The 19,036-nt window shown below is 41.7% G+C and overlaps 1 protein-coding gene across 1 annotated transcript in view; it reads left to right on the top strand.

The window, feature by feature from the left end:
• The first annotated feature begins 882 nt into the window (after positions 1-882).
• The window catches only part of NFIL3 (nuclear factor, interleukin 3 regulated), a 78,130-nt gene continuing 59,976 nt past the window's right edge, over positions 883-19,036 (top strand). Inside the window, exons 1-3 of the mRNA XM_055349859.2 lie at positions 883-1,154; positions 3,982-4,172; positions 4,538-4,779. The gene's annotated coding sequence lies outside the window, so the exon portion shown is untranslated. The remainder of the gene's footprint in view (positions 1,155-3,981; positions 4,173-4,537; positions 4,780-19,036) is intronic.

Genomic DNA, 19,036 nt, shown 5'->3' with positions numbered 1-19,036 from the left:
GCCCACAGCGATAACGTCTGTAAAGCACCCTGTGCATCGACTTCCTTCTCTTCTCTGTTTCCCATCCACGCCCCTCCCAGTGCTTCCCAGCATCAGTGCCTAAAACATCCCTTGCACTCAGATCTTAATCTCAGTGTCTGCTTCTGGAAAACCAGCCTCAGGCACCCCGGGACTCCTCTTGTACATCCCTAGTGCAGTGGTCCGCTGCTTAGCCCTCCGTGCAATGGTGCTGACAATGGTGAGGGCAGACAGCCCTGAGTTCCACACTTAGACTTTTCCATTCCAGGAAGCTGCTGTTCCAGCCAGAAGGCACCCTCAGGAGTTCCTGGCGGGTACAGGAGGGCAGGGGTCAGGGTGGGGAGCCACTCCAGAAATGTGAGAGAATTTTCTGTTCCAATGGCGTATAGGGAAAGATACAACACTCTCAATCCAATTCCGAGTGCCATTAAGCAAAGAAACAAAAAATATTTCTATGCAAAAGAAAGGAAGGTTTTGTCTTTTGCAGATTCACAGTGTTTCAAAAGAGTAAGATGTTTCTTCTTCTCCTTCCACCTTAAAACCCGCTTTTCTACCCTAAGTTGCACGCTCCATTAAGTTTAATGATTTCCAGGAAGTAATGGAAACGCAGAGTCATGCACCCCACTTCTGCTAGCAGTCATTCAGGGCCCCACTGTGGTCCCGTCCTCAGGGCACCAGGTCATGGAGTAGGTGACGGTGTGTCTCGGCATCCAGGCGCACACTCATTTCCTCCCTCACTCTAATTGGTTCAGGGGTGGACATGTGACACCTTGAGACCCAATGAGGTATCTCCTGGGACTTCTGGGAAACAGCCCTTTGCTCCTCCTCACTGGTTTACAGTAAAAGGATAAGGGCTGGGGCCTTGGCAGCCATTTTGCTCCCGTGAGAGAAGGGCCTGAAGTTAGAGTCCACAGGAAGAGGCAGAGCTGAGAGGGAAAGAAACACCAAGTCTTGTGACACTGAGCAATGGAATCTGCCTGTCCTCCTCTGGACATTTCAGTAGTTTAGTCATTCAGTTCCCTTTCTTGCTTCATCTGGTGTTGAGTTTTTCTGTCACTTATTGCAAAGAGTCCTAATTGATGTGAACAGAAGGGAGAGGTTTCCTTTTTTTCTCTCTCTCTGATTCAAAATGACTGGTAAGTTTTCTTCATTCTCTTTTGCACCATGACCCAAGTTTCTTTCTCCTGTCCTCTGTGACCCAGAGTGGCCCTAAGAGGCAGGGCACGTGGTTGCTGGAGGCCCCTCGGCGTGCGTGAGTATCTAACATATCTCCTTGAAATCCTCTGTAGAAATGTAACTGACTCCGCCAAAGAGGGATGACCAAACTCATAAGGAGTGTAAGGAATTTGCACTTGAGATGCCCAAGGGTCTGATTCTGACATGCTAAGGTTTTATCCCAAAAGTTAAGATTTCATTAACAAATCTTTATGCAAAAGTGCTTGGAGAAATTTGGCTTTAAATTCAAGTGCAAAGCGTAATCCTTTTAATAAGCTGGGACCAATGTTTTGAAAGGGAGAAAAAAATTTTCAGTGGTAATTCAAATATGTAAAATAAACAATATTTATCTACTAGTTCTTCTGAAAGGCTTATAAACATGGTAACCGTAGTAGAGAGTTTCTCATATTACTTCATTTTTAAAAAATCCTTTAGTTTCTCTCCAACTTATTAAATACTCAACCTACAGAAAACTTGCAAAAAATAATCAAATGGACGTCCACATATCCTTACCTAGATTTACCAATTGTTACTGTTTTGCCATATTTGTATTATATATACATATATGTGATTTTTTTTTTGAGGAAGCATCTGAGAGTTAATTACAAGCATCATGACACTGAACTCTTGAATGCTTTAGCATTTCTCTCCTATCAAATGAGATAATTATCTCATATAATTATCACACTCAGGAAATTAACATTGATAGAATACTAATTATTATTATTTTTTTACACAGGTATCACTCTGTCATCCAGACTGGAGTGCAGTGGTGAGATCATGGCTTATGTAGCCTTGAACTCCTGGACTCTCAGCACAGCCTCCCAAGTAGCTGGAATTACAGGCACATGCCACCACACCCAGCTAATTTTTGTATTTTTTGTAGAGATGGGGTTTCACCATGTTGCCCAGGCTGGTTTCAAACTCCTGGGCTCAAACAATCCCACTTTGACCTCCCAAAGTGCTGGGATTACAGGTATGCGCCACCATGCCCAGCTCGCAATACTATTGTCTACGTCTTTGGTCCATATTCAAATTTTTTTTCTTTGTCCTAAGAATATCTTTCACAGTTGACTTTTTTCTTTTGACACAAGATCCACCCAAGTATCATGCACCACATTTACTAATATTTTACTTTTGAACATTATGCTACAGCCTTTTTTCTAGTTCTTAATCAACTATCTTGGGTTATTATGAAACTGATAATTGTTCCATGAGTTGCTTATTTTCTATCAGTTTCTATTAGTTCTACTGATTAATTATTGAGAGAAGTACCTAAAGAATTACCTAAAGCCCACAAGGGTTTGGGCATTTGTGTAACTTTTTAAACCTAAGAGAACGTGTTGATTTTATACTTACAAGCAAAACCCATCCTGTTGCATTATACATTATCACAGGAAAAAAAGTAATCAAAGGAGGTTGGTGGCAGATGTATGATGATATTGATAATGGAGTGATGGGGATGATGAAGCTGAGGAGAAGGAAGGGGTATGGTGATTTTAAGTCAGGTTGACTGAATTAAAGTTTTGCCTGAAGATGGATATCTGTGTGCTCTTTTGTATTATGAGTGTTTTGCCAAAGGTAGCTGCTTCACATACCTCCTGGAGCTATAACCGCTTCCTTCAAGATCACCGCCTTGACCCCATTATCACCAAACCTACACCACATCCCAAAACTACAGTGCCATGCCTCCCACTCACGGACTGCCATATGCCACGTCTTTACTTGAGAATGGCGCTGTCCCACAGAATGTTCTACAAGGATGGAATGTTCCAGACATGCACCATCCAGTACATGTGGCCACTGAGGAGTATGACTAAAGTACTGAAATTTTAATTTTATGTAACTTTAAATACTTTAAATAGCCACAGGTGGCTGGTGGCAACCATATGAAAGAGTGTGGCTCTAGGCCATGGCTGCAAAACTGCTTGTCCCCTCAGAACCCCCAGTTCAGATTCACCGGCCAGCACCTCTCACAGCCCATACACTGTTTAGAGTTCACCAGTAGGTTATGGTTACCTCAGAGAAGAATTCAGAAGTGGTCATCTTGTTTAAAACTCACAAATCATCCCTCTTCCAGCCCAGCCCACACAGAACTCCCCGTTTCCCTCCCTGATGGATTTTCTCCATGCACTTACCATGGCTTGGCATGCTGTGTATCTAACTTATTTAATTGTTTACTTTCCATCTATGTCCACTGTGATGTAGCCTCTCTGAGAGGAGTTTCCTCTGTCTTGTTTCCAGCTGCATCAGTAAACACTTGGGAGTGAAGCAGGCTCTGTAGACCATCACCCGGGAATGCCTACGTCTCACCAGCACCACGTGCCTTACATATCACGTACATCCAGGATGCCCATACAACCTCAGCATGGTGGGGGACACGGGAGGCAGCAGGGTAGAGGAAAACAGGGGGGCCTAAACAGGGCTAAGTTCCAGCTTACCACTCATAAAAATAGTGGTACTCTTTTGGCCAGCTGGGTTGTTATGAAAAGTAGAAATAATAAATGTGAACAGCCTATCGTGATGCCAGCAGCAGAGGACAGCCCCGTGCACATGTAGAATCTCACGAATGTGATTCAAGTCAGGCATCTTAAAACCCTTTTCAATGATACTTTCTTATAAGGGAGCAGGCAACGTGCTTCACTAGGGAATAAAAAAGAAGGGCCCTTGATACCTCTGGAAAATCTCAGTGCTGAGTGCTTCATCTGCGGTAACTCATTCACGAGTGGTCATTATCCTCATTTTCAGTTGGGAAAACTGAGGCCTAGAGAAGTGTCCTGAATCCTAATGTCTGTAGCGGGACGTGAACTCACGAACCTCCTGCAGTGTGTTTCCAGAGCCTGCCAAGTCACTCTGCTGTACCACCTGGCACGTGACGTGCCAGACTGAACAGCAAGGCAACTGGAATGAAAGTCCCTCCTGTCATTCATTCAAATCGAGTGAGTCCTTCCTTGTAAGCATTGAATGAGGTGAGAAGCGGGAGGTTGGTGAGGAGGGCAGCTGCTTCCTGCTCCACACAGTCCAGGAAAAGTGGCTGACTGGCCACGCAGCTCACATAAAGAGAATGGGGGCATTTTTATGTTAGGATGGTTTTAGGATCTTTCAGAGGCAACTTCTTGTTTGCTCCCTGGCTGAAGGAGCCGAAGAGCTGCTCATTCTTGCTCTGGGGTGGGTTGGGGGGAATCTCATTTCAAGGTCAGAGACTGAAGGAGTTGCCTCTTTGGATCTGCGTTAGAGTGCCAAATGCCCAGGCTTAGGAATTATTTTTAGTTGGGAACGTCACCCCAGAATGTTGTGATTCCAGAGATCGCCACCCAGGCAACCCTCATGCAGATGGCTGAGTAATGCAGCAGCCAGCACTAGGGCTCCAAGGAGGGGCAGGAAAGAGAGAAGCCAGTTCCTCGTGTCCTCATTTCAACTGACTGCGTGTTCCTGGTACCCTGACTTCTTCTGGTTCCTGCAACTCCAGACTCCTGCTGGGGAGAGAAGAAATGTGGGTATTTCCTGGTCCTCTTGTCCTCTCCAGGCTTTCTGATTTTGAGCAGGGTGAGTACTATGCTGGTTTCCCAGATTCTATTTTCATCCTGCTGGTGCTGGATCCAACTCTGGACATTACAGCATATCCCAGCAAAGCTGTCACAGGCTGGCCAGGAAACATAGGACGGGAGGGACAGAAGGAGGGGGTGAGAAGGGAAGACTGCAGCTTCCTAGATTCTCCACCCACAGCCAATGGAAAGGGCTCTGAAGGTGACTTGTATGGCCTTTGGAACCCACCACCAGGGAGAGAACTCAACAGGTGCAGACTGTTGAGCAGACTGTTGAGGGAGATGATAAGGGAAGAGACCAGGAACTGGAAGTTGGGCAACAAGTCCTCTAGCCAGGGATGTTGTGGCAGCCCATGCTTCATAACCTTATGTGGATAGGCAGTCGATGGTCTTATCTGCATAGACCCATACTCTGCTGCCGACATGTGCCCCTTTCGGGTGATGACGCAGTCCTTTCTGCCCCATTACCTATATACATGTGCAGAAGTTCTTCACCATACTCTAGAGTCCAACTTATTTGTCTCTTTTTAAAACATTCAGTTAGGAGGCTGGGCATGGTGGCTCACACCTGTAATCCCAGCACTTTGGAAGCTGAGATGGGCAGATCACCTGAGGTCACAGAGTTCAAGACTAGCCTGAACAACATGGCAAAATCTCGTCTGCACTAAAAATACAAAAATTAGTCGGGCGTGTTGGTGGGCGCCTGTAATCCCAGCTACTAGGGAGGCTGAGGCAAGAGAATCACTTGAACCCGGGAGGCAGAGATTATAGTGAGCCAAGATCACACTACTGCACTCCAGCCTGGGCAACAAGAGCAAAACTCTGTCTCAAAAAAAAATTTTTTTGGTTAGACAGTAATCTATACTCCTAGTAAAATCACCATCATCATCATCATCATCATCATCATCACCCAGCCCTGGCTTCTTTATATTAAACTACTGCCTCCCAAAGATAAAGGCCAGATGTACTCTTTGCCATAACTTTCACCACATTCATATAACCAGAGGCAAACACTGTTTTAGATAATATTTTATAAAACCATTTCCTGTTTTATAAAACTGGATTCATGCTGTGTACATTTCTGTGAAGATTGCCTTTCACACTTCTTGTAGTTTTTTGCCAGGCCAAAAAGTGTTGCAACAGACATCCTCAAGTACAGATACTTTTATTTTTATAGAGTAGATTCTGAGAAATGAGATTGTAGGGCCAAAGGGTATGCGCATTTTAACTTTTTAATGGATATTGCCGGATCACTTTCCAAAACAGTTGCGGTTATTCCTGTTCCCACGGGCAAAGTATGCAAGTGCCTTTTCCCCCAATCCTTTCCGGCACCAAGGTGTCATTTTTTCTCACTTTTAAGCAAATATATTGCATGAAATTATCTTACTATTTCTTAAAATTTCATTTTTCTGGCTAATAGTCAAATTAATTATATTTTCATATGTTTATTGATTGTTAGTAATTATTTTCTTCAAAACTATCTATTAATATTTTATGACTATTTCGCACTGAGATTTTAAAATCTTTTTATTTTTCAAGCATTTTATTGTGTTATAGATGTTAACTCTTTGTCACATATATTTCTCTGTTGATCATTTGTCCTTTGACTTTGTTTATGATAGTTTTTGCCATAATATTTTAAAATACAAATATCATCGGTATTTCTTGTGTTGTTTACAAAAAACGTTAACCACAAAATAAAAAGCAAAGTAATTAGAAAAGAGTATGGTGATATATACAAGAAAGTATCAATTACAAGCACTGTTTATCATTAAAATAGAAATAACCTGAATATTGAAATATTAAGGGTGTAATTTAATTATAGTATTGTATACAATCACAGCCATCAAAAAGCAGATGACTATGATTGTATACAATACTAGAATTATAACTATTTACATGAAATGAGACTCAAAACATATATTTTGATGTGAAAAATAAGGTTACACGGCAATATGTATCTTATGACACCAACTATTTATATTTTTATAAGTGCATGGAAAATACTTGGGATATGAATAAAACCAACTACATTTTATGCTAGTGAAATTACGTGTGTTTTCCCATTTTTTTATCTATGTGTATACATACTTTTTAAAAATTATCTCAAATTAATTCTGTAATGAAAGAATAAGGTCTATAAGGATTTACACACAAAATGTATTATCCCTTGGGAGTAGAATTGGGCTAAGAATCGTTGTTAGCTGAAGGAGTCTTTCAATGTTAACTCTACACACCTATGTGTTATTTAACTTTTAAAAACACGTTATTTCTGAAATATTTTAAACTAACCAAATAAAAAGGAAATGAAATGTGGATGTCAGGAAGTACTCCAATAACATGAAGTTGACATAGAATAAATCTTTTAAGGTCACCCTCTGCGTGCCCTTCCCTGCTCCGCTGTCAGCTGTCCCATCCTTTCCTGTGGGTAACTGTGGGTATTATTTACTCTGAGTCCTATCACATCCTCTAAAGGTGCATTATGTATGGATATGCATATTTACAAATCTCTACCTTTTCAAGAAGGCTAATGTCACAGGACAATTAATCGAGAAGTAATTTTTTAGGAGCTCAAGCCATTTTGTTGCCTGCATTTTGACTTAATTTATGAGGTCTTTTTGGTCCATAGATTTCAATTTTTGTGTAGTCAGACCTCCTGAAATTTCCTTGTTGTATCTTTTATTGCTTCAAAACCCGTAGTCCATTGCCAAATTTTAAAATACAATCTGTTCTCCTTTTTTTTAGTGTTTTCTAAGGTCTTTGTTGTTGTTTTTTATATTTAGCTCCGTAATTCATCTAGAATATATTATTCTGCATGTTGTGAGGTAGGAATTTAACATTTTTTTCTAAATAGAGAATCAGTTGTTTCAATACCCTTAGTTGACCAGTTCAATCTTTCCCTGCACTTGAATGCTACTAGTAGAATATTCTATGTTTCATGTTTATTCTCTCTTGGGTTTCATTACTCTCTTTGATTCGTTCTGTAAGCTCACACACGGGTTTAACTACTATAATTTAGAGTATAACTTAATATCTGGTAGACCATGTTCTCCTTCTTGTGCTTCCTGAACTTTTTCCTGGCTATTCATTTACTGTTTAAAAAGAATGAAGAGGCAGTGAGCCAAGATCAAACCACTGCACTCCAGCCTGGGAGACAGAGAGAAACTCTGTCTCAAAAAAAAAAAAAAATTATTAGATTATGAGAACAAAATACAGGAGGTGGCTGGCAAGATGGCCAAATAGGAACTGCTCCAGTCTGCAGCTCCCAGAGAGATCAACACAGAAAGTGGGTGATTTCTGCATTTCCAACTGAGGTACCCAGCTCATCTCTTTGGGACTGGTTAGACAGTGGGTGCAGCTCACAGAGGGTGAGCCGAAGCAGGGTGGGACATCGCCTCACCCGAGAAGCGCAAGGGGTCAGGGAACTCCCTCCCCTAACCAAGGGAAGCCGTGAGGGACTGTGCCATGAGGGACAGTGTACTCTGGCCCAGATACTACGCTTTTCCCATGGTCTTTGCAACCTGCAGACCAGGAGATTCCCTTGGGTGCCTACGCCACTAGGGCCCTGGGTTTCAAGCACAAAACTGGGTGGCCATTTGGGCAGACATTAAGCTAGTTGCAGGATTTTTTCTTTTCTTTTCATACCTCAGTGGTGCCTGGAACGCCAGCAAGACAGAACTGTTCACTCCCCTGGAAAGGGGGCTGAAGCCAGGGAGCCAAGGGGTCTTGCTCAGTGGATCCCACCCCCACAGAGCCCAGCAAGCTAAGATCCACTGGCTTGAAATTCTCGCTACCAGGACAGCAGTCTGAAGTTGATCTGGGATGCTCGAGCTTGGTGGTGGGAGGGGCATCTGCCATTACTGAGGCTTGAGTAGGCGGTTTTCTCCTCACAGTGTAAACAAAGTCACCAAGAAGTTCGGACTGGTTGGAGCCCACTGCAGCTCGGCAAAGCCTCTGTAGCAAGACTGCCTCTCTAGATTCCTCCTCTCTGGGCAGGGCATCTCTGAAAGAAAGGCAGCAGCCCCAATCAGGGGCTTACAGATAAAACTCCCATCTCCCTGGGACAGAGCATCTGGGGGAAAGGGTGGCTGTGGGCACAGCTTCAGTAGACTTAAACGTTCTTGCCTGCTGGCTCTGAAGAGAGTGGTGGATCCCCCAGCACAGTGCTCAAGCTCTGCTAAGGGACAGACTGCCTTCTCAAGTGGGCCCCTGACCCCTGTGCCTCCTAACTGGGAGACACGTCCCAGCAGGGGTCGACGGACACCTCATACAGGAGAGCTCCGGCTGGCATCTGGCAGATGCCCCTCTGGGACAAAGCTTCCAGAGGAAGGAACATGCAGCAATCTTTGTGTTCTGCAGCCTCTGCTGCTGATACCCAGGCAAACAGGGTCTGGAGTGGACCTCCAGCAAACTCCAGCAGACCTGCAGCAGAGGGTCCTGATTGTTAGAAGGAAAACTAACAAACAGAAAGGAATAGCATCAACATCAACAAAAAGGATGTCCAAACAGAAACCCCATCCGAAGGTCACCAACATCAAAGACCAAAGGTAGGTAAATCCATGAAGATCAGGAAAAAACAGTGCAAAAAGGCTGAAAATTCCAAAAAACAGAACACCTTTTCTCCTCCAAAGGATCACAACTCCTCGCCAGCAAGGGAACAAAACTGGACGGAAAGTGACTTTGACGAATTGACAGAAGTAGGCTTCAGAAGGTGGGTAATAACAAACTCCTCCGAGCTAAAGGAGCATGTTCTAACCCAATGCAAGGAAGCTAAGAACCTTGAAAAAAGGATAGAGGAACTGCTAACTAGAATAACCGGCTTAGAGAAGAACATAAATGACCTGATAAACATACCACGAGAACTTCATGAAGCATACACAAGTACCAATAGCCAAATCAATCAAGCAGAAGAAAGGATATCAGAGATTAAAGATCAACTTAATGAAATAAAGCGAGAAGACAAGATTAGAGAAAAAAGAGTGAAAAGGAATGAACAAAGCCTCCAAGAAATATGGGACTATGTGAAAAGGCCAAACCTGTCTGATTGGTGTACCTGAAAGTGACGGGGAGAATGGAACCAAGTTGGAAAACACTCTTCAGGATATTATCCAGGAGAACTTCCCCAACCTAGCAAGACAGGCCAACATTCAGATTCAGGAAATACAGAGAACACCACAAAGATACTCCTCGAGAAGAGCAACCCCAAGACACATAATCATCAGATTCACCAAGGTTGAAATGAAGGAAAAAATGTTAAGGGCAGCCAGAGAGAAAGGTTGTGTTACCTACAAAGGGAAGCCCATCAGACTAACAGCAAATCTCTCTGCAGAAACTCTACAAACCAGAAGAGAGTGGGGGCCAATATTCAACATTCTTAAAGAAAAGAATTTTCAACCCAGAATTTCATATCCAGCCAAACCAAGCTTCATAAGCAAAGCAGAAATAAAATTCTTTACATTCAGCACATGTGTCCCAGAACTCAGAGTGTAATTAAAAAAAAAAAGAAAAAGAATAAAGAAAATAAAAAGGAGACCTAGGAATGTGCTTAATCTCCCCACTTTTGGGGTCTCTTTGTTGTGTTCATTCATAAGCATTTATAATTTTCTTTGTCTAGGTCTTTCACATTTTTATTAGTTTTATCTCTGGCTGTTTTTAGTTTCTGTTTCTTTACGTGCTTGAAATTTTTTCCCCAGTACTTTTTATAGTGAATTATTGGAAAGCGATTGATTTTTCCATTTTGATCTTGTATCTGGTTATCATGCTATCAGTTGCTCCTTTGGGATTTTCTTAGAAGTTGTGGTGAGCGGAATTCTAAGATGGGGCTTATGACCTGTCCCTGGTCTCCCTCTAGGTTACACTGCAGAAGGGATTTTGCAGAGATAATTAAGGTCGCCAATCAGTTGACCTTAAGACAGAGAGATTATCTGGGCTGACCTAACCTCATCACATGAGCCCTTTAAAAGCAGAGCATTTTCTGCAGCTGCAGAGAGAGGAGGAATTCAGAGATGTGAAGCATGAGGGGGTTCTATGTGAGGGACTCCCTGCCGCTGAGATGGAGAGTGACATGTGTCAAGGAAACAGGGAGCTCAGCTGGGCAACCCCAGGAACTGAACTGTGACCACAACACCCAAGAGCTTAGAAGTGGGTTTTCCCTGACTCTCCAGACAGGAATTCAGCCCAGCCAGCAAGTTGATTTCAGGCTCTCGAGGCCACAATCAGGGAACCCAGTGCAGCCCGGCCAGACTCTGGACAACAGAACTGTGAGAAAACAAATGGGAATTGTCTTAAGGCACTAAGTTTCTGGTAATGTGTTATGCAGCAACAGAAAACAAACAGAAAATTCAGATCATTTAACAGGAATTAGAGTTTTGCTCTTCCCTTTCTAATATTTACACCTCTAATATATTTTTATTATTCTGTTAGCGTCTAGAACCTCCAGAAAAAGGCAAACTTCGGCAGCAGTAGTGGAATTCTTGTTTGTTCCTGATTTTGATAGGAACGTTTAGTGTTCACCATTAGCTGCTTTATGTGCAATAGATTTCCTTTATCACAGTAAAAAGTTTCTTTTATCCTAATTTACAAAATGTGATATTCAGTAAGAAATGTTGAATTGTATTGAATGCCTTTTCAGCTACCATCACAGAGATTTTTTGTTTTTCTTCTTTAATTTGTGAATGTAGTGAATTGCATTCATAGACTACCAAAGGTTGAAACACTTTGCATTTCCATAAATAGACAATTGGACATTGTTTTTTTTTTTAGACGGATTCTTGCTCTGTCACCCAGGCTGGAGTGCAGTGGCGCAATCTTGGCTCACGGCAACCTCCGCCTCCCAGGTTCAAGCAATTCTCGTGTCTCAGCCTCCAGAATAGCTGGGATTACAGGTGCGTGCCACCACACCCAGCTAATTTTTGTATTTTTTGTAGAGATGGGGTTTTGCCATGTTGGTCAGGCTGGTCTCAAACACCAGACCTCAGGTGATCCACCTGCCTCAGCCTCCCAAAGTGCTGGGATTACAGGCATGAGCCACTGCGCCCGGTCAGTCGTGATTCTTTTATACACAGCTAGATTTGGTTTTGCATCATTTTACATAGAATGTTTACATCTATGCACTGAATTGAGGTATGGGTTTCTTTGTGTGGTATCTGGTTTTTTAGTATCAGGAAAGTCCTAGTCTTGTAGAATGAGGTAGAAAGCCTTACATTATCTTCCATGCTCAAACATGGAAATTAACTGTGCTTTAAAGGTTAGTAGAATTTACTTGTGCAAGTCTCCTAGCCTCTTTCCTTATGGAGCAGTCATTCATTCATTCATTCACTTAGCCAATAACCACTGAGAACCAGGCATAGGTCTGGTGTCAGGGACCCCACAGTGAACAAGGCATCTTCTTTCAAAGAGCTTACAATCAGTTAACTATCATTCACTATCTTTGATTTTGCTCCAGTTAGTACTTTTGCATTTGCAAGCTATTATCAAGTAAATGTCATTCACATATATTTTACTGGAAAATTCATTTAATCTATATTATCATATTTATGGTTATAAGTAGTCCTTAATAATTTTTAAAACTTCCTCGTATCTTGAGTATATGACCTTTCTCATTTCCAACATTGTTCATTTGTGAATTCTCTCACTGTTTCTTAACCCACCATGCCCTGGTATATCTGGTCTGTTGGTTTCAAATATATTCATTTTGCAATATTTTATTAATTTCTGATTTTTTGTATTAATCTTTTTTTAGCATCTTCTTGCTATTTTTATTTTGTAGTCTTTCTTTGTGTTCCAATAATTTCACTTAAGGTTAGAATTTTTCCTCTGAGTGACATTTTGGCCACATCTTGTAGGTTATAATATTAGGTACTTTTGTTAGAATTCTGTACCTTCAGCTAAAATTGACTGTCATGTTAGCCCAAGATGTATTTAGAGGAATTTAAAATGTTTCTATATGAATACCCATACATATATATTTATGTTTACATCTATCCATGTAGTTGGAAGTTTTGAATACATACATAAAACATATGCTGCACATATCTATACATAAGTATATTATAGGTCTAGAAGTCAGGGTCAATGTCTGGACTGGAATGGATAATTTTGTGATCAATCTATGGATAGATTATAAGTGGAGTTATGAGTACATGAAATGGTTGGAAGAAAGTAATGAGTGGGTAGAAAAGAAAGCCTTGAGAAATGATAACAATGAATGCTCAAGAAAATGAGATATGGGTTTGTCATGCCAATTGAGAATGCATTCAACTATCAGTCACAGAACCCCTGACTAACAGCAGCTTTAGCTTAGGGCTAGTAGGTCTCACAGGGCAAGAAGTCCACACAAACTTGCAGGGATGGTACAGTGGCTCCACAAGGCCATCCAGGTTCTTTCTTACTTTTTTGTTCTGCCATTTAGTATATAGGCAGGACTTTGTCTACATGAGGGGCTGACTAATCTGGCCCACTGCCCATTTTGTAAATGAAGTTGTATTGGGAAACAGCCACACTGGTTTGTTTCCCTATTGCCCATGGCTGCTTTTGAATGACAAGGACAGATTAAAGTACTCAGGAAAGAGGCCTTTTGGCTAGGAAAGCTCAAGTCGTTTATCTCATCTTTCTTCCACCTCACCTAACCCCTTCACAGTGTTAGGATTCCCAAGATGAAAATCCACAATTTAGGTAGAATAAAAAACCATTTCCAGTCTAGCCCAGCACATAAGGCACTAAGAAGCCATCACTCCTGCCCTCACAAGAGAAAGACATAAATGGAAAATAAACAACTCTTATTAGATCATAGAATTGAGTTTACAGGCCAAACCATTGCCCCAAAATAGGAAGAGACAGAAAGGTGCATATAGAGAATCACCACATACTGGAACAGAAGCCAAGGAGCAGCAGCCTTCATGGGAACTAGTGCCAGGGTAGAAAAACCTAAATTATACACCAATATCTCTCATTAGCCTAGATGAAAAAGCCTTCAATAAAATATTAGTAAATCAAATCAAATAATATATAAAAAGAATTACATACCATGAACAACTGGAATTCATTACAGGTGTGCAAGACAGGTCATTATTCAAAAATCAAGTAACATAATCCCTCATATCAACACATTAAAGAAGAAAAACCATAAGATCATATTAATAGGTACGAAAAGAGCAATTGACAAAATCCAACACCCATTCATGATGAAAACTCCTAGCAAACTAGGGACAAAGGGGACCTTTGTCAACTTGATTAAAAAAAAAAATACAAAAACCCTACAACTAACATGATACTTAAGGGTGAGAAACTGGATGCCTTCCCTCTAAGGTCAGAAACAAGGCAAAGCTATCCCTCTCACCACTCCTATTCAACATTGTTCTGGAAGTACTCACTAATGCAATAAGATAAGAAAAGGAAATAAAAGTGCACAGATTGGAAGGGAAGAAATAGACTGTCTTTGTTCACAGATGACATGATTGTCTATTTAGAAAATCTCAGAGAATTGGAGATTGTTCCAAGATGGCCAAATAGGAACAGCTCTGGTCTGCAGCTCCCAGCGTAATCGATGCAGAAGACAGGTGATTTCTACATTTCTAACTGAGGTACCTGGTTCATCTCACGGGGACTGGTTGGACAGTAGGTGCAGCCCACGGAGGGTGAGCCGACATAGGGCAGGGCGTTGCCTTACCCAGGAAGCACAAGGAGTCAGGGGGAATTCCCTTTCCTAGCCAAGGGAAGCCATAACAGACAGTACCTGGAAAACTAGGACACTCCCGCCCTAATATTGTGCTTTTCCAACTGTCTTAGCAAATGGCACACCAGGAGATTACATCCCATGCCTGGCTCGGTGGGTCCCACGCCCACGGAGCCTTGCTCACTGCTAGTGCGGCAGTCTGAGATTGAACTGCCAGGTGGCAGCCTGGGCTGGGGGAGGGGCGTCTGCCATTGCTGAGGCTTGAGTAGGTAAACAAAGCCACTAGTAAGCTCAAAGTGGGTGGAGCCCACCGCAGCTCAACGAGGACTGCCTGCCTTTGTAGACTTCACCTCTGGGGGCAGGGCATAGCTGAACAAAAGGCAGCAGAAACTTCTGCAGATTTAAATGGCCATGTCTGACATCTCTGAAGAGAGCAGTGTTCTCCCAGCACAGAGTTTGAGCTCTGACAACGGACAGACTGCCTCCTCAAGTGGGTCCCTGACCCCCGTGTAGCCTAACTGGGAGACGCCTGCCAGTAGGGGCTGACTGACACCTCATATAGCTCATATAGCCGGTTGCCTCTCTGAGATGCAGCTTCCAGGGGAAGGATCAGGCAGCAATATTTACTGTTCTGCAGCCTCTGCTGGTGATACACAGGCAAACAGGGTCTGGAGTGGACCTCCAGCAAACTCCAACAGACCTGCAGCTGAGGGTCCTGACTGTTAGAAAGAAAACTAGCAAATAGAAAGGAATAGCATCAACATCAACAAAAAGGACATTCACACCAAAATCCCATCTGTACGTCACCATCATCAAAGACCAAAGGTAGATAAAACCACAAAGCTGGGGAGAAACCAGAGCAGAAAAGCTGAAAATTCTAAAAACCAGAGCACCTCTTCTCCTCCAAAGGATCATAGCTCCTCATCAGCAATGGAACAAAGCTGGACGGAGAATGACTTTGATGAGCTGACAAAAGTAGGCTTCAGAAGGTCGGTAATAAACTTCTCTGAGCTAAAGGAGAATGTTTGAACCCATCACAAGGAAGCTAGAAACCTTGAAAAAAGATTAGACGAATGGCTAACTAGAATAAACAGCATAGAGAAGACCTTAAATGACCTGATGGAGCTGAAAACCATGGCATGAGAACTACGTGATGCATGCACAAGCTTCAGTAGCTGATTCAATCAAGTGGAAGAAAGGGTAGCAGTGATAGCAGATCAAATGAATGAAATGAAGCGAGAAGAGAAGTTTAGAGAAAAAAGAGTAAAAAGAAATTAACAAAGCCTCCAAGAAATATGGGACTATGTGAAAAGACCAAATCTACATCTGATTGGTGTACCTGAAAGTGATGAGAATGGAACCAAGTTGGAAAACACTCTGCAGGATATTATCCAGGAGAACTTCCCCAACCTAGCTAGGCAGGCCAACATTCAAATTCAAGAAATACAGAGAACACCACAAAGATACTCCTTGAGAAGAGCAACCCAAGACACATAATCATCAGATTCACCAAGGTTGAAATGAAGGAAAAAATGTTAAGGGCAGCCAGAGAGAAAGGTTGTGTTACCCACAAAGGGAAGCCCGTCAGACTAACAGCTGATCTCTCGGCAGAAACCCTCCAAGTCAGAAGAGAGTGGGGGCCAATATTCAACATTCTTAAAGAAAAGAATTTTCAACCCAGAATTTCATATCCAGCCAAATTAAGCTTCATAAGTGAAGGAGAAATAAAATCTGTTACAGACAAGCAAATGCTGAGAGATTTTGTCACCACCAGGCCTGTCTTACAAGAGCTCCTGAAGGAAGCACTAAACATGGAAAGGAACAACTGGTACCAGCCACTGCAAAAACATGCCAAATTGTAAAGACCATTGATGCTAGGAAGAAACTGCATCAACTAATGAGCAAAATAACAAGCTAACATTGTAATGACAGGATCAAATTCACTCATAACAATATTAACCTTAAATGTAAATGGGCTAAATGCTCCAATTAAAAGACACAGACTTGGGGGGAGGGATAGCATTAGGAGATATACCTAATGCTAAATGACGAGTTAATGGGTGCAGCACACCAACATGGCACATGTATACATATGTAACAAACCGGCACATTGTGCACAGGTACCCTAAAACTTAAAGTATAATAATAATAAAATTTTAAAAAAGTAAAAAAAAAAAAAGACACAGACTGGGAAATTGGATAAAGAGTCAAGACCCATCAGTGTGCTGTATTCAGGAGACCCATCTCATGTGCAGAGACACACATAGGCTCAAAATAAAGGGATGGAGGAAGATACACCAAACAAATGGAAAACAAAAAAAAAGCAGGGGTTGCAATCCTAGTCTCTGATAAAACAGACTTTAAACCAACAAACATCAAAAGAAGGCCATTACATAACGGTAAAGGGATCAATTCAACAAGAGGAGCTAACTATCCTAAATATATATGCACCCAATACAGGAGCACCCAGATTCATAAGGCAAGTCCTTAGAGACCGACAAAGAGACTTAGACTCCCACACAATAATAATGGGAGACTTTAACACCCCATTGTCAGTATTAGACAGATCAACGAGACAGAAGGCTAACAAGGATATCCAGGACTTCAACTCAGCTCTGTACCAAGCAGACCTAATAGACATCTACATAACCCTCCACCCCAAATCAACAGAATATACATTCTTCTCAGCACCACATCACACTTACTCCAAAATTGACCACATAGTTGGAAGTAAAGCACTCCTCAGCAAATGTAAAAGAACAGAAATCACAACAAACTTTCTCTCAGACCACAGTGCAATCAAACTAGAACTCAGGATTGAGAAACTCACTCAAAACCACACAACTACATGGAAACTGAACAACCTGCTCCTTAATGACTACTGGGTAAATGACGAAATGAAGACAGATATAAAGATGTTCTTTGAAACCAATGAGAACAAAGACACAACATACCAGAATTTCTGGGACACATTTAAAGCAGTGTGTAGAGGGAAATTTATAGCACTAAATGTCCACAAGAGAAAGCAGGAAAGATCTAAAGTTGACACCCTAACATCACAATTAAAAAAACTAGAGAAGCAAGGGCAAACAAATTCAAAAGCTAGCAGAAGGCAAGAAATAACTAAGATCAGAGCAGAACTGAAGGAGATAGAGACATAAAAAACCCTTCAAAAAATCAATGAATCCAGGAGCTGGTTTTTTTTTAAAAAAAGTGATAGACCACTAGCAAGACTAATAAAGAAGAAAAGAGAGAAGAATCAAATAGACACAATAAAAAATGATAAAGGGGATATCACCACTGATCCCACAGAAATACAAACTACCATCAGAGAATACTATAAACACCTCTATGCAAATAAACTAGAAAATCTAGAAGAAATGGATAAATTCTTGGACACATACACCCTCCCAAGACTAAACCAGGAAGAAGTTGAATCCCTGAATAGACCAATAATAGGCTCTGAAATTGAGGCAATAATTAATAGCCTACCAACCAAAAAAAGTCCAGGACCAGACGGATTCACAGCCAAATTCTACCAGAGGTACAAAAAGGAGCTGGTACTATTCCTTCTGAAACTATTCCAATCAACAGAAAAAGAGGGAATCCTCCCTAACTCATTTTATGAGGCCAGCATCATCCTGATACCAAAGCCTGGCAGAGACACAACAAAAAAAGAGAACTTTACACCAATATCCCTGATGAACATCGATGTGAAAATCCTCAATAAAATACTGGCAAAACGAATCCAGCAGCACATCAAAAAGCTTATCCACCATGATCAAGTGGGCTTCATCCCTGGGATGCAAGGCTGGTTCAACATATGCAAATCAATAAATGTAATCCAGCATATAAACAGAACCAAAGATAAAAACCACATGATTATCTCAATAGATGCAGAAAAGGCCTTTGACTAAATTCAACAACCTTCATGCTAAAAACTCTCAATAAATTAGGTATCGATGGGACGTATCTCAAAATAATAAGAGCTATTTATGACAAACCCACAGCCAATAGCATACTGAATGCGCAAAAACTGGAAGCATTCCCTTTGAAAACTGGCACAAGACAGGGATGCCCTCTCTCACCACTCCTATTCAACATAGTGTTGGAAGTTCTGGCCAGGACAATCAGGCAGGAGAAAGAAATAAAGGGTATTCAATTAGGAAAAGAGGAAGTCAAATTGTCCTTGTTTGCAGATGACATGATTGTATATTTAGAAAGCCCCATCGTCTCAGCCCAAAACCTCCTTAAGCTGATAAGCAACTTCAGCAAAGTCTCAGGATACAAAATCGATGTGCAAAAATCACAAGCATTCCTATACACCAATAACAGACAAACAGAGCCAAATCATGAGTGAACTCCCATTCACAATTGCTTCAAAGAGAATAAAATACCTAGGAATCCAACTTACAAGGGACATGAAGGACCTCTTCAAGAAGAACCACGAACCACTGCTCAATGAAATAAAAGAGGACACAAACAAATGGAACATTCCATGCTCACAGATAGGAAGACTCAATATCGTGAAAATGGCCATACTGCCCAAGGTAATTTATAGATTCAGTGCCATCCCCATCAAGCT

This window comes from Gorilla gorilla, chromosome 13, assembly GCF_029281585.2.
Source record: "Gorilla gorilla gorilla isolate KB3781 chromosome 13, NHGRI_mGorGor1-v2.1_pri, whole genome shotgun sequence".
Lineage (NCBI taxonomy): Eukaryota > Metazoa > Chordata > Mammalia > Primates > Hominidae > Gorilla > Gorilla gorilla.
This window is presented reverse-complemented; position numbering and strand designations above follow the sequence as displayed.